General features: G+C 34.0%; 1 protein-coding gene across 4 annotated transcripts in view; it reads right to left on the bottom strand.

Annotated features, from left to right (window-relative positions):
- The window catches only part of RAB28 (RAB28, member RAS oncogene family), a 95552-nt gene that overhangs the window by 50525 nt on the left and 27683 nt on the right, over positions 1-17344 (bottom strand). The gene's annotated exons all lie outside the window — the stretch shown is intronic.

The raw sequence follows: 17344 nt of genomic DNA, 5'->3' as shown, positions 1-17344 counted from the left end.
CTAGAGGAAACTGAGATTGCAGTTCAAATAAACTGAAGCATTTGGGATCTTGTGAAGCAGAGTACCAGAAAGAAGACAGCTACAAAGAGGAAAAGGTCCAGAAATCTTTATGAGAGTCTCCTTGAGTCTGTTCTTGACTACTAAACTACACATGTATAGGCAAAACTCCATGAGACTGGGCAAAGAAGAATGAGAAAGCTGCAACTAGAAAAATTCCCAGAATGCGAACAGAACTGGGAGATACTCAACTTCCAACCACTAAAGAGGAAAGAACTCATTAAATACCAAGGCATTCAATGGAAGAACACAAAAGGGTAACACCTTAGGAATAGGGCTAAACTAGCTCTAGAGTATGGTCACTCTAACAAAGCTTATAAACTATCAAGTTACAAATAATTTAAGTGCCTATCGAAGTACAAAATAAGATAACAAAACCCAGGACTCAAGAATGTAAAATATCCAAAGCCCAGTAAAAAAAGTATTAGATATATGAAGAAACTAAAATACAAGTAATAACCAGGATAAAAAATCAATCAGAGAAACAGATCTAGAAATAACAAACATCATGGAATTTATCAAGCACTTTTTAAATGAAAAATTCACTAGAGGGGCTCAGTAGCAGACCCAAGCAGACAAAAGAAATAATCAGTGAACCTGAAGGCAGGTCAATTGAGATTATTCACAATCAAACTGGAATAGAGGAAAAAAGCAAATGATTATCTCAATAGATACTGAAAAAGCATTTGACAAAATCTAACACTCTTCATGATAAAAACATGACAAAGATATCTGTTCTCATCACTTCTGTTCAATGTAAATTTAAGCTGGGGCAATTAGGCAAGAAAATGAATTAAAAAGTATCCGTACTGAAAAGGAAAAACTCATCTCTACTTGCAGATGGCATAATCTTGTATGTTGAAAGTCTTAAGGAATCCACACCGCAAAAAAAAAGAAACTACTAGAGGTAATAAACTTTTTCAGCAAGGTTGTAGTATATATAAATATAGAGAAACACATGCATTTCTATATACTAGCAATGAATATGAAAATGAAATCACAAAAACATTTCCATTTATAATAGTACAACAGCATGAAAAGTACAAAATACTTTATAGATAGGTGAATTTTATACCCTGAAAGCTACAACGTTGTTAAACTTCCATGTTCCTGGATTGGAACACTTAATATTGTTAAGATGGCAATACTCCCCAAATTGATGTACAGATTCAATACAAATTCCCAGCTGATGTCTTTGCAGAAAATGATAAGCTGATCTTAAAATGCATACGGAAATGCAAGGGACACAGAATAGTCAAAACAATCTGGAAAAAGAAGAATAAAGCAGGAGTATTAGACACTTCCTGATTTCAAAAGTTACCACAAAGCTACAGTAATAAGACAGTGTGGTAATGGCATAAGGATAGAAATACATATCAATGAAATACAAGCAAGAATCCAGAAATAAATCCATATATCTATAGTCAATTGATTTTTGACAAGAGTGCCAAAACCATTCAATGGGAAAAGAACAGCCTTTTCAATAAATTATGCTGAGACAACAGGATATCCAAATGCAAAATGAATTTGGACTCCTACTCACACCATTTAAAAATTTACTCAAGGGACTTCCCTAGTGGTCCAGTGGCTAAGATGCTGCGCTCCCAATACAGGGGGCCCAGGTTCCAGCCCTGGTCAGGGAACTAGATCCTACTTGATGCAACTAAGAGTTCGCATGCTGCAGCAAAGATCCCACATGCGGCAACAAAGATTCTGCGTGTCGCAACTGAGACCCAGCGCAGCCAAATGAATAAATATATTAAAAAAATTTCCTCAAAATGAATTGAAGATCTAAACTTAAGAGCTAAAACCATAAAACTCTTTAAAAAAATACATAGGTATAAATCTTCATGACCTTGGGACTTCCCTGGTGGTGCAGTGGTTAGGAATCCACCTGCCAATGCAGGGGACATGGTTTCAATCCCTGGTCTGGGAATATCCCACATGCCACAGAGCAACTAAGCCCGTGCACCACAACTACTGAGCCTGCGTGCCACAAATACTGAAGTCTGCACGCCTACAGCCCGTGCTCTGCAACGAGAAACCACCGCAATGAGAAGCATGCACACCGCAACAAAGAGAAGGGTAAGCTGGGACAAAGTGAGAGAGTAGCATGCACATATATACACTACCAAATGTAAAATAGATAGCTAGTGGGAAGCAGACGCATAGCACAGGGAGATCAGCTCTGTGCTTTGTGACCACCTAGAGGGGTGGGATAGGGAGAGTGGGAGGGAGGGAGATGCAAGAGGGAAGAGATATGGGGATATATGTATATGTATAACTGATTCACTTTGTTATAAAGCAGAAACTAACACACCATTGTAAAGCAATTAAACTCCAATAAAGATGTTAAAAAAAAAGGGTAGCCCCTGCTCTCTGCAACTAGAGAAAGCCCACATGTAGCAATGAAGACCCAATGCAGCCAAAAATAAAATAAAATTAAATTAAATTAAAACTTCATGACCTTGGATAAGGCAATAGTTTCTTAGATATAACACCTAAAGCATAAGCAACCAAAGAAAAAAAAAAATTGGATTTCATCAAAGTCAAAAACTTTTGTGTATCAAATGACCTAAGAAAATGAAAAGCCAACCTGCAGAATCAAATAAAATATTTATAAATTGTATATCTGATAAGGGTATAATATCCTCTAAAGAACACAACACAACAATAAAGGCAACAAAACTTAAAAACGGGCAAATGATTTGAATATGTATTTCTCCAAAGAAGATATACAAATAGACATTAAGAACCTGAAAAGATACTCAACATCATTGTTAGGGAAATGAAGATCAAAATCATAATGAGATATCACTTCACACACACTAGAATGGCTATAATTTTTTTTAAAAAAAGTAAAATAACAAGTGCTGGTGAGGATCTAGAGAAACTGCAGCCCTCATACATCACTGGTAGGAATGTGAAATGGTGCAACTGCTGTGGAAAACAGCTTGGTAGTTCCTCCAAAAGTAAGTTACCATATGACACAGCAATTCCATTCCTAGGTATCTTCCCAAGAGAAATAAAAACCTATGTCCATGCAAAAACTTATACATAAATGTTTGTAAAAGCATTATTCATAATAGCCAAAAACTGGGAAACCCAAATGGCCATCAACTGATGAATGGGTAAACAATATGTGGTAAGTTATATCCATACAATGGAATATTATTTAGCCATAAAAAGAAATGAAGTACTGATACATGTTATAACATAAATGAACCTTGAAAACATTATTATAAGTGAAAGAATCCAAACACAAAAGGTCACATATTTCATGATTCCATTTATATGAAATGTATAGAATAAGCAAACCCATAGGAACATAAAGTAGAATAGTACCTCGCCAGAAGTTAGGGAGGGGAAATGGAGGGAAGGAGAAAGGGCAATAGTGACTGCTAATGGGTACAAGGTTTCTTTTTGGGGTAAAAAAAAATGTTCTAGAATTAGATAGTGGTGATGGCTGCACAACCCAGTGAATATACTAAAAACTGTGTACTTTAAAATGGTGAATTTTATGGTAGGTGAATTATATCTAAATTTTCTTTAAAAATCCCATAACTATAGCATCCCGTAACTATGACAAATTTTTTTAAGTATAATATGGTCAATAGTCTCTTGAGGTGATAGAAAGTGCTTTGTTCCTATTTCACCACTCTGAATTAATAAAGCCAATAAAACTTTAGATCATGCATACAAAACTCCTAAACCCTCTCTTAATCCCTAAATTTTGCTCCAATATGATACACAATGAATAATGCCCTCAAACACAATTACATATATACAATTCCAAAAGCACTAACTATAGCTCCACCCATTCCTCGCTCTTTAGAAAGCATATCAGAATATAAGCTGTAATCATATATATTTATCACATTATTATATATATTTATAATACAGAGCCCAACTGATCACATCAACTGTGTCATGACTGCCTTGTTGCACCTGAAAATTTTCTCTGTGATGATCCACTTGAAAAACTATCAATAACAAATCTTTGATTATATGGAGACTATATGATAGATTATAACAATACTAGGTAGAGCTTCTTACTAAAACTCAGTTACTTTTTATATGTGTCCAACAGATTCCTGGATAGTTCATTTGTTCCTCAACATCTTCCAAAAATTTTTAAGTTTATATTTCCATATGCATCATATTTTTTAAATTTGAAAAAAGTCAACAGAAAACCATCAGTTCAAAAAGAGATAAAACAGACCATCTTCTGGAATTAAGCCTAGCATATTCAGTAAAAAAAGAGAGTTCACTTGAATGTTAGATACAGGCATACCTCATTTCATTGCATTTCACTTTATTGTGCTTCGCAGGTATTGCATTTTCTAAAAATTGAAGGTTTGTAGCGACACTGCATTGAGCAAGTCTATTGGTACCATTTTTCCAACAGCATTTGCTCACTCTGTGTTTTTGTGTCACATTTTGGCAATTTTCATGATGTTTCAAACTTTTCCATTATTATTATATTTGTTAAGATGATGTATCATCAGCGACCTTTGATGTTACTGTTGTAATTGTTTGGGGGCATCACAAACTGAACCCATATAAGACTGCAAACTTAATCGATAAATATTGTGTGTGTTCTAACTGCTCCATCCACTGGCCATTTCACTGTCTCTCTTTCTCTCTTCATGCCTCCCTATTCCCTGAGACACAATATTCAAATTAGGCCAATCAGTAACCCTACAATGACCTCTAAGTGTTCAAGTGAAAGAAAGAGTCACACGTCTCTCACTTTAAATGAAAATCTACAATGATTAAGCTTAGTGAGGAAGGCATGTCAATAGCTGAGATAGGCCAAAAGCTAGGCCTCTTGTGCCAAACAGTTAGACAAGTTGTGAATGCAACGGAAAAGTTCTTAAAGGAAATTAAAAGTGCTACTCCAGTGAACACACAAATGATAAGAAAGCAAAACAGCCTTACTGCTGATATGGAGAAAAGTTTTTATTATAGTTGATTTACAATGTTGTTTAATTTCTGCTGTACAGCAAAGTGACTCAGTTATATATATATGTGTGTGTGTGTGTGTGTATATATATATATATATATATATATATATTCCTTTCATATTCTTTTCCATTATGGTTTATCATAGGATATTGACTATAGTTCCCTGTGCTATACAGTAGGAGCTTGTGGTTTATCTATCCTATATATAATAGTTTGCATCTGTTAATCCCAAACTCCCCGTCCTTCCCTCCCCCACCCTCTCCCGCTTGGCAACCACAAGTCTGTTCTCCATATCTGTAAGTCTGTTTTTATTTCACAGATATGTTCACCTGTGCCATATTTTAGAGTCCACATATAAGTGAGATCATATGGTATTTGTCTTTCTCTTTCTGACTACTTCAGTTAGTATGATAATCTCTAGGTCCATCCATATTGCTGCAAACAGCGTTATTTCATTCTTTTTAATGGCTGAGTAATATTCCATTGTATATATGCACCACATCTCCTTTATCCATTCATCTGTCAATGGACATTTAGATTGTTTCCATGTCTTGGCTACTGTAAACAGTGCTGCTATGAACATAGTGGTGCATGTATCTTTTCAAACTATAGTTTTGTCTAGGTATATGCCCAGTAGTGGGATTGCTGGGTCATATTGTAGTTCTATTTTTAGTTTTTTAAGGAAGCTCCATACTGTTCTCCATAGTGGCTGTATCAATTTGCATTCCCACCAACAGTGTAAGAGGGTTCCCTTTTCTCCACACCCTCTCCAGCATTTATTATTTGTAGACTTTTCAATGATGGTCATTCTAACTCGTGAGAGGTGGTAACTCATTGTAGTTTTCTTTTAATAACTTTTCTACTACTTTCTAAAATTTTTATTTTATATTGGAGTACAGCTGATTTACAATGTTGTGTTAGCCTCCAGTGTACAGCAAAGTGATTCAGTTATACATATACATGTATCTATTCTTTTTCAGTTTCTTTTCCCATTTAGGTTATTACAGAATATTAAGCAGAGTTCCCTGTGTTATACAGTATGTCCTTGTTGTTTACCTATTTTATATATAGTAGTGTGTATATGTTAACCCCAAACTCCTAATTTATCACTCCCCCCCACCTTTCTTCTTTGGTAACCATAAGTTGTCCTAAGTCTATGAGTCTATTTCTGTTTTCTAAATAAGTTCATTTGTATCATTTTTTTAGATTCCATATATAAGTGATATCATATGATATTTGTCTTTCTCTGTCTTACTTCACTTAGTATAATCTCTAGGTCCATCCATATTGCTGCAAATGGCATTATTTCATTCTTTTTTATGGCTGAGTAACATTCCATTGTATATATGTACCTCATTGTAGTTTTGATTTGCATTTCTCTAGTAATTAGCAATGATGAGCATCTTTTCATGTGCCTATTGGCCATCTGTATGCCTTCTTTGGAAAAATGTCTATTTAGGTCTTCTGCCCATTTTTTGATTGGGTTGTTTGTTTTATTGTTATTGAACTGTAGGAGCTGTTTGTGTATTTTGGAAATTAAGCCCTTGTTGGTTGCATCATTTGCAAACTTTTTCTTGATACGGAGAAAGTTTTAGTGGTCTGGAAAGAAGATGATCCAACCAAGACATTCCCATAAGTCAAAGCCTAATCCAAAGCAAAGCACTCTCTTTAACTAACGAAGGCTTAGAGAGGTAAGGAAGCTGCAGAAGAAAAGTTTGCAGCTAACAGAAGTTGATTAATGAGGTCTAGGGAAAGAAGCCATCTCCATAACATAAAAGTGCAAGGTGAAGCAAGTGCTCATACAGAAGCTGCATCAAGTCATCCAGAAGATTTAGCTAAGTTAACTGATGAAGGTGGCTACACTAAACAACAGATTTTCAATGTAGATAAAACAGCCTTATATTGGAAGAAGATGCCATCTAGGACTTTCACAACTGGAGAGAAGTCAATGCCTGCCTTCAAAGGACAGGTTGACTCTCTTGTTAGGGGCTAATGCAGCTCATGACTTAAAGTTGAAGCCAATGCTCATTTACCATTCTGAAAATCCTAGGGCCCTTAAAAATTATGCTATATCTTCTCTGCCTGTGCTCCTAGATGGAACAACAAAGTCTAGATGACAGTACATCTATTTATAACATGGTTTACTAAATATTTTAAGCCCACAGTTGAGACCTACTGCTCAGAAAAAAAAGGATTGCTTTCAAAATATTATTGCTCACTGACAATGCACCTGGTCACCGAAGAGCTCTGATGGAGATGCACAATGAGATTAATGTTTTCATGCCTGCTAATACAACATCTTTTCCATAGCCCCTAGATCAAGGAGTAATTTTAACTTTCAAGTCTTATTATCTAAGAAATACATTTTGTAAGGCTATAATTGCCAAAGATAGTGATTCCTCTGATGGATCAGGGCAAAGTAATTGAAAACATCCTGGAAAGATTCATCATTCTAGATGCCATTAAATAACATTAGTGATTCTTGGAAAGAAGTCAAAATAACAACATTAACAGAAGTATGGAAGTTAATTCCAACCCTCTTGGATGACTTTGAAGGGTTTAAAACTTCATTGGAGGAAGTAACTGCAGATGTAGCAGAAACAGCAACAGAACTAGAAGTGGAGCCTGAAGACGTGACTGAATTGCTGCAATCTTATGATAAAACTTTAATGAATGAGGAGTTGCTTTTTACAGATAACTAAAAAATGTGGTTGCTTGAGAGGTAATCAACTTCTGGTAAAGATGACGTGAAGACTGTTGAAATGACAACAAAGGATTTAGAATATTACATAAACTGAGTTGACAAAGCAGCAGTAGGGTTTAAGGGGACTGACTCCAATTTTTTTTTTCTTTGTCAGGTGACTATTTTTTGTTGTTGATTTTTTATTGAAGTATAGTTGATTTATAATATTGTGTTAGTTTTAGGTTTACAGCATAGTAATTCAGTATTTTTGCAGATTATATCCCATTATAGGTTATTACAAGATAACTGGTATAATTCCTTGTGCTATACAGTAAATCCTTATTGCTTATCTATTTTATATATAGTATTTTGTATCTGTTGATTCCATACTTCTAATTTGTCCCTCCTCCCTTCCCTCTCCTCTTTGGTAACCACAAGTTTTCTGTATCTGTGATTCTGTTTCATGTATACATATACATTCCTTTGTGTTATTTTTTACATTCCATATATAAGTGATATCATATAGTATTTGTCTTTCTCTGTCAGGCTTATTTCACTAAACATAATATTATCTAGGTCCATCCATGTTGCTGCAAATAACAGTATTTCATTCTTTTTTATGTCTGAGGAAAGAAGTTCTACTGTGGGTAAAATGCTATCAAACAGCATTGCATGCAGAAGAGAAAGTGTTTGTGAAGGGAAGAATCAATCAATGAGGCAAACTTCATTGTCTCATTTTAAGAAATTGCCACAGCCAGCCCAACCTTTGGCAACTACCACCCTGACCATTTAGCAGCCATCAACAATGAGGCAAGGCCCTACACCAGCAAAAAGACAACTTGCTAAAGGCTCAGATGATGATTAGTGTTTTCTTAGCAATAAAGTATTTTTAATTAAGGTATGTATGTTGTTTTTTTAGACATAATGCTATTGCACACTTAACAGACTACAGTATAGTGTAAATATAACATTTATATGCCCTGGGAAACCAAAAAAATTGTGTGACTCACTTTGTTGTGATATTCGCTTTACTACGGTAGTCCGGACCTGAACCCACAGTATTTTCAATGTATGCCTACGTGGTTCTAAAAGTCATATGTGATATTCTATTTCTGTAAATCAACTCACTTTCCTTTCCTTTGGCTTCCATTATAATTTTAGAAGTACCAGAACAGAACAAAAAGGAGGAGGGCACCATTTGCTTTTAGAAACATTCTTCCAACAATTTGCATAGTATGTGCATTTGATTCTGATAACAAAAAGTGATTCAAATAATCTAATCCACAGTTTCATATATTAAATACTCAAAGGTGGTCTACAAATTTAACGTCCATTGATTTTCATAACGTTTTCAAAAGAGCTCTTATTTTGTCTTCCTCGTTAGTAAATGAAATAATAAAATCAGAAGATTTCTGTATTATTCTAGCTTCAACTTCTGATTCTTTGAGATTTACTTCTAACATATTAAAGCATAATGGCTCTGCTTTGGGCTGAACTATGTCAAACCTGCTCTCCCTCAAATTCATATGTTGAAGTTCTAACCCCCAGACCCTCAGAATGTGACTTTATTTCAATATAAGGGCCTTTAAAGAAGTAATTAAGGTAAAATTGAAGGTCATATGGATGGGCCCTAATCCAGCATGACTGCGATCCTTAAAAAAGGAGATTCGTACACAGGTATGCCCGAAGGAAAGACCATGTGAAGATAAAGGGAGAAGACAGCCATCTACAAACTAACCCTACAGACACCTTGATCTCAGACTTCTAGCCTCTAGAACTGTTAGAAAATAAATTTCTGTTGTTTAAACCACCCAGTTTGAGGTACTTTGTTATGGCAGCCCTGGCAAACTAATACAGGCTCTAATATTTTTTGTTATTTAGATCCTCCTAGCATGGAAACAAACACCAAAATATGGAAGTGGAACTCATATTTTAAGAAACTCTAAAATGAGTTCTTAGGAGATTTTTTTTTTTTTGTAAAAAAGTCAACATTTAAATCTTCTGCCCATTTTCTTTTTTCTTTTTTCTTTTTTTACATTTTTATTGGAGTATAATTGCATTACAATGTTGTGTTAGTTTCTGCTGTACAACAAAGTGAATCAGCTACATGTATACATATATCCCCATACCCCCTCCCTCTTAAGCCTCCCTCCCACCCTCCGTATCCCACCCCTCTAGGTTGTCACAAAGCATCGAGCTGATCTCCCTGTGCTACACAGCAGCCTCTCACTAGCCATCCATTTTACATTTGGTAGCGTATATATGTCAATGCTCCTCTCTCACTTCGTCCCAGCTTCCCCTTTCCCCCATGTCCTCAAATCCGTTCTCTATGTCTGCATCTTTATTCCTGTCCTGCCCCTAGGTTCTTCAGAACCTTTTTTTTTTTTTAGATTCCATATATATGTGGTAGCATATGGTATTTGTTTTTCTCTTTCTGACTTACTTCACTCTGTATGACAGATTCTAGATCCATCTCTTTCACTACAAATAACTCAATTTTGTTCCTTTTATGATTGAGTAATATTCCATTGCATATATGTGCCACATCTTTATCCATTCATCTGTCGATGGACATTTAGGTTGCTTCCATGATCTGGCTATTGTAAACAAAGCTTCAATGAACATTGTGGTACATGTATCTTTCTGAGTTATGGTTTTCTCAGGTTATATGCTCAGTAGTGGGATTGCTCCTTCTGCTCATTTTCTGATTGGGTTGTTTGTCTTTTGATACTGAACTGCATGAGCTCTTTTTGGAGATTAATCCCTTGTTGGTCACTTCGTTTGCAAATATTTCCTCCCATTCTGTGGGTTGTCTTTTTGTTCTGCTTATGATTTCCTTTGCTCTGCAAACGCTTTTAAGTTTAATTAGGTCCCATTTATTTTTGTTTTTATTTTCATTACTCTAGGAGGTCTCCAAAAAAGACACACAGTTGGCCTAAAAGCACATGAAAAGATGCTCAACATCACTAATTATTAGAGAAATGCATCATCAAAAAATCTAAACAACAAATGCTGGAGATGGTGTGGAGAAAAGGGAACCCTCCTATACTGTTGGTGGGAATGTAAATTGGTACAGCCACTATGGAGAACAGTAAGGAAGTTCCTTAAAAACTAAAAACAGAACTACCATATGATCTAGCAATCCCATTCCTGGGCATATATCTGGAGAAAACCATAATTTGAAAAGATACATGCACCCCAATGTTCATTGCAGCACTATTTACAATAGCCAAGACATGGAAGCAACCTACAGGTCCATCGTCAGAGGAATGGATAAATATGTGGTACATATATAATATGGAATATTACTCAGCCATAAAAAAAGAGCAAAATAATGCCATTTGCAGCAACACAGATGGACCTAGAGATTGTCATACTGAGTGAAGTCAGACAGAGAAAGACAAATATCATATGATATCACTTATATATGGAATCCAAAAAAAATGGTACAGATGAACTTATTTACAAAACAGAAATAGAGTCACAGATGTAAAAAGCAAACCTACGGTTACCAGGGGGGAAAGGAGAGTAGGGATAAATTGGGAGACTGGGATTGATAGATACACACTACTATATATAAAATAGATAACTAATAAGGACCTACTGTATAGCACAGGGAACTCTACTCAATCCCTGTAATAACCTATATGGGTAAAGAATCAAAAAAAGTGGATATATGTAAAACTGATTCACTTTGCTATACACCTGAAACTAACAGAACAATGTACATCAACTATAGTCCAATAAAAAATAAATTAAAAAAAAATTTTAAAAGCCAACATTAAATTCCAAATGCAGAGATACCCCTGAATTGGCTCAAGACTTACCTATAACAAGATGTATCCAAACCCTACCAGTTTTGCAAAAACTCAGTTTGAGGTCTACATTCCTCTTAATCCTTTCCCTCTCATTGAAACAGTAGTGCTAAACTATATGTTGTTTTTCTTTTGTACCTTTTGTCCATTATGTTAATCTTACTTCCACAAAAAGACAAGTTTCCTGAAGGCTGGATTCATGATATATGTGCCTAGGAAGCAGCCATGTGCTCACAGAAAGAGCTTATTACTTTATGGATTGACTGTCTTAAATACAATAGTTATATTAAGTTTGCTATTATCTTTCTATGCTGCTTAATTTTAAGGTATTTCAAATTAGAAAGAACTGAGAACATGCCTTTAACACATGTATAGAATCACACATAGATGTGAAAACATCCTACAAGAATTACCTAATTTAGCCTAATTAATCATCTAATTAATTCTTTAATTATTAGAAAAATACAGACCATAATATTTATTCTTATTTTTTCCACTGTTAGCAATATATATCTTTTACAGTATACAGTGGTTAATTTTTACCATTCCCTGAATGATAATGAGAATATATTTTCACAGCAGCAATTGGTGACATGTCAATAAATCAATGTGCTGCAGTGATACCTAAATAAAAGCTTATTTCACTATAATGATGCTTCCAGGCTTCCCTCAAGTCAGGTGGTTACTTGCAGTTAATGATCTGTGACATGCCACACAAGTAGTCCTAAAAAGACTTATTATCCACCGCATGTGCAACAATATTTGCTTTATGGATGGCTAAATGAATGAAGACATTCAATGTAACTGTAAAAGTAAAATCAAAAGAAAACTTACAAGTAACATGTTTTCTTTAAGTAAAAGGGCTGTGACCATTTTCCATTAATACTTAACCTTTTGCTGGAGCAGTGCAACCACATATAATGCTCAAATCCATAAAGCCCAAGAGCTGTTCTGGGTTAATGCTAATTAACTGCCCCCAATCAAAAGAGCAGTAACTTTCCAAAAATGTGATATCATCAGCCTTTATTACTGACGTCAAAGTCACATCACAAAGCTTAATGAACAATAAAAGACAAATATGCTTTATACATAAGTTGAGAGTATGTCTTTCAGTCGAATTTACATATAAATATACAACAAAAACACACCAAGAAAAGAATTATTACTATCATGCTTCAGAGAAAATTTGCTAATCTCAAACAATACACTATCTTTTATAGCTGCCAGACTTTGTAAGCATTCAAATCTTTACCATTTATAATTTTATTTCATTTACTAGACTCGGCTTTTGTCCACCATATGTCCACTGTGGATTAACTATTCCCTTAGGTACAATTAAGGCCTTTCCATTTGTTGTAAGAAGAACTAAGTATGAAGGACACAGCCAGAAATAACATTTATACCTCAACCAAAAACAGAAGTACATTCAAACTCCAACGATGGTTTATGCAGCATCTTTTTTTTTATTAGACACATGTCTACAAAAGCAAAATAAACTTGAGATAAAAATTCATGGCAACTGTACACCAGCTTTCACCATTCAGATTGAATATCAAAATTATATCACCTCCATTAATAGAATTTAAATATTTTTTCAGAAAAATATACTTCTAAACTACAAGTTAAGTGAAGGGTGGCTTCCAAACAATAATTATAACCAAAATTTTAATCATTTTTTATGTATTTCAAAGACATTCCACAAAATCTTTAATGTTTTTGATTTTTAAATCCTTAAATTAAAAATATACGAGACTTGGCAATACCTCCTCCCAGTACCCATAACTAGAAGAGAGGATCTGGAGAAAGAGTGGGAAATAAAATAATAACAACTAACACACACAGCACCTATATATACCAGGCACGGTTTTAGGAGTTTTATATATATTTAATTTTTATAACGACCTCCTTATAAGGTAGGTGCTATTGTTATTTCCATTTTACAGATGACAAAACTAAGTACAAAGAGGGTGAGTACCTTACCATGGTCACACATTTAAATAAGTGAGCCCATATCTGAAACTAAGTGGTCTTACTTAGAAGTCTGTGTCCTTGACCACTACTCATACTGTCTCTATATTAAAGATATTAAGGTGCTAGAACACACTATAAAATAAATATCCATAAGGGAAAATACCACTTCTCATCTTTTTAAAATTAAAATTTTGAATGAAAATTAAGCGATGAGGGCTAAGAGTTTCATTTTCAAAAGAACTATGTGTGTAATGTCAGAGGCATTTTACATGATCTTATGTAGTAGTAACTCATAAGCCCCAAGTGAGGCTGTTATTATATGCCTCTTCCAGATGAAAAATCTAGCCTCACAGTATTACAAAAGCTAGGAAAAAAAACAGTATTATTTTCTCTTTATCATCTCAAAATTTCCATAGTTTCATCTTTTACTAAGGTAGAGAATTAATAATTTTCTAGTCATTCATAGCAAGTATTTATTGAGCATTTTCTGTGTGCCAGGGACTGAGCTTGATACTAGAGACACAGCAGTGAACAAGGTAGACAGTCTCTGCCTTCATGGAGCTTTAGTTACAGAACACCTACATAATTCCAAACAGTAAAAAAATAAAATAAAAAACTCTACTCTAAAAAAGATGACTTTTTCAGAACATTATAGAGATCAAACTAGTCACTACCAGTAAAGAGAGGGAAGGGAAGAGGGGCAAGATAGGGTAGGGGCTTAAAAGGTACAAACTACTATGTATAAAAGAAATAAGCTACAAGGATATATTGTACAGCATAGGGAATATAGCCAATACTTTATAACTTTAAATGGAGTATAATCTATAAAAATATTGAATCATGATGTTGTTTACCCTAAACTAACATAATATTGTAAATCAACTATACTTCAAAGAAAAAAAAGAAATGCTATTTTTAGAGCCCCAAAAAGCACTTGAAAGTTGGTCATATTTCCAGGGTGTGCCTGGCAAATACTAAGAATTCAATAAATCTTGGTTATATTTATTGTTATTAGGTATATGCACCTATTCATGTATATAGAAAATGGATACTTAATAATCTAATAACTGAATGATAAAATGAGCCTAAGAAATCATCTCTGCAAAGATAAGAAGACAGGATTTCAATCACATGAAAAGTTAAACTCTCTTAAAATTGTATGGCAACAAATATGTTCACTTAATCAGACTTACAACTAAACATAGTTTGGGTCATCATATTTTAGGAATAGAAGGTGCTCATGATTGCCTAGTACAATCCCCTTATTTTATACATGAGGATCATCTTAAGTGATTAAATAAATTGCCAAGGTAATGTAGCTAGATAAAATGACAGTAGCAGGACAAAGTTTTCTGATCCCCACTATAGTGTTCTTTTAATCTATATTGGATTTATTAAACAATCACAGCAAATATAAAGTAAATCATTAAAGGGGCTTAAATTACATTAATAAAAATCTCAGATCTTATCACAAAGTTTTTATAGCTGTATTCTTTTTTAATATTTAATTTTTAATTTCTTCTAAAATTTAAAATCAGAGAGTCATCATAAAAGAAACAACAGGTGGATTATGTTTTCTTTAGCATTTAATACACTTTCTCTATCATGACAATGAAAGACAGACAGAAATCATATAAACAGATTGCTATGATCGAAATGCTTACACAATTCCCCCAAAACAAACAAAACAAAACCACAAAATCCTTAAACTTCTCAAGCTAAGTAAACTGTAATATTGCCAAAATGGTTTAAAGTAGGCCAACTAAAAAAAAGTAACTATGAAATGACATAATAACATCACTGCAACAACTGTCAGGTGAAAAATAGTTTCTGATTAGTATTATGAAAAAGCACTTATTTGACATTTTCTTCCCCAATGTATCAGTCACAACACCAGTGTGAATGCAAGCTTATGCGTTTAACTTGATAAAACTACTCAACCAATTAAACTTGAAATACTATCAGTGTTCTTAAAGTACAGTAGGAGTGTGAAATACCACATAAGAGAACAGCTGTAAGCGTACATATTAAAATACTCTCTCACTCAGTATACAGAACACTGATGCTATCCGTAACAGAATAAGATGCTACCAGCATCCTCCAGTATGTAAATAGTCATAGCTCTATTTGACAAATTTATATATAAAGAGAGGAAAAAGCAAAAAGAAAAAAAAAATGAAGCAACAGAAACATTAGGTCCATCTGAAAAAGACACTTGGGTCTGATACTTTTGGGATTACTATCACCAGAACAAAAAGAACCATATTAAAGTAAATGGGTAAGGGGCAGAATGTTATAATTTAGACTGTATAAACAGAATGAACTTTTCAAATCCCCAAAAGAGTTTTTGTTTATGCTTTATAAATTGTAAACTCTTTTAAACAAACTGGTAATAATGACTCACTTGTTCACTTTTATAGAAGTTGATATGAATCCTTCAAAACAGGAATCAAAGTAAATGTTACTTACTTCATAGTTTCACATTTCCACTCTCCAGATACAATAAGAATTTTTGAAAACTCAAAAGAGTCGCAGTATAGGTAAGTACTTTCATGTAAATTCCCATAAAGTTCTTAAAGCTGGACATAAAGCCATCTCTTATACTCATCTATTATGAAGAATAAAGAAGAGTCTTTAAAAGCCTTGTGATAACTTTACTGAGAGCATCAGTAAAATTTTCAACTTAAAATTTACTTGTTTTACTAATACATTTCCATGGAGTTCAGGGAACACAACTTACAGGGTACATTAAAATGTAACCTTTGAACCTCACAGTGTAAAACATCACTTCCTGGGCAGAGATAGTACTCCAAGAACAATCAATCACTGTTAAGAAGAATATACACTCAACATTGTTAATTAGTGTTGATGCACTCTTCTCTATGCCCTCATCTGTCATGAAGATTGTTTAAAAATCTGAGTTATTAGTCTTTATTTGGGAAAGGATCTGTTTAATATCTTTAAGAGTAGAAATCATTCATCCATCCACTCTATACTGGAGCATGATAATTCCTACTCCCAATACAAGTTACTGATAACCACCACCCCTCCACTAACTAAGATGCTATAAATCAGGAAGGGGGCAGCTCCTATGCAACCCTGTTAATTTCTGTTTACAATCTATCCAACTGAGAATGTTAGCTAGTCAGGGGAGAAACTAGGTGATGGATCAGATAGTAGGAAAACATAACAGCTTAAAGATAGAAAATAACAAAATGACAAATTAAAATGTCATGTGGTTATAAAACATGGATTGAATATAAAATTAATCTTTAAAAAATTAATATTCCTGAGTGTTCATTTCATTTTAATCTGAACTTTCCCTGAACCACTAAAAGAAAAACTAAAAGTGTATTTGAGTACAGACTCTGATTTTTAAATTAAACAAATTTAAAATTTGTAAATAAAAAGTTGAAAGTGTAAGTTTCTACCAGTATGTAAAAGTCACAAGAAAATGAAGCAAAATTCTTAAATTTTTTAGATTTATTTAACCTAAAGTCATGATATAAAATCTATGACATTTTATCTCTAACATGACCCAGCATAATATAACTTCAATGTGTTTCTTAAGAAACTCTGACATTATTCACCAGAGTGGAATTCACTAGGCCAGTTGGGCCTGAAGGCCATCTAATAAGTTCTCTGTTACCTACTTTATTAAGAAAACCATTTTCCCTGAATAACATATCCTAGGCCATATACACTTTTAATTTCAAGACAGTCTTCCTGAAAAGGCTTTTATTCACTCATTTGGTATTCATTCATTCAGAGATTGTTCTAAGTGATGAGGTCCCTAGCTTTCACAGAGCTTAGACAGACAAGAAACAAACAAGAAATGATATCAGATGAC

Source organism: Aethalodelphis obliquidens, unplaced genomic scaffold (genome assembly GCF_003676395.1).
Source record: "Aethalodelphis obliquidens isolate GAN/ISIS:26980383/991018 unplaced genomic scaffold, ASM367639v1 scaffold6, whole genome shotgun sequence".
NCBI lineage: Eukaryota > Metazoa > Chordata > Mammalia > Artiodactyla > Delphinidae > Aethalodelphis > Aethalodelphis obliquidens.
Note: the sequence above shows the minus strand (reverse complement) of the source record. Positions and strands in the feature narration are given on the sequence as shown.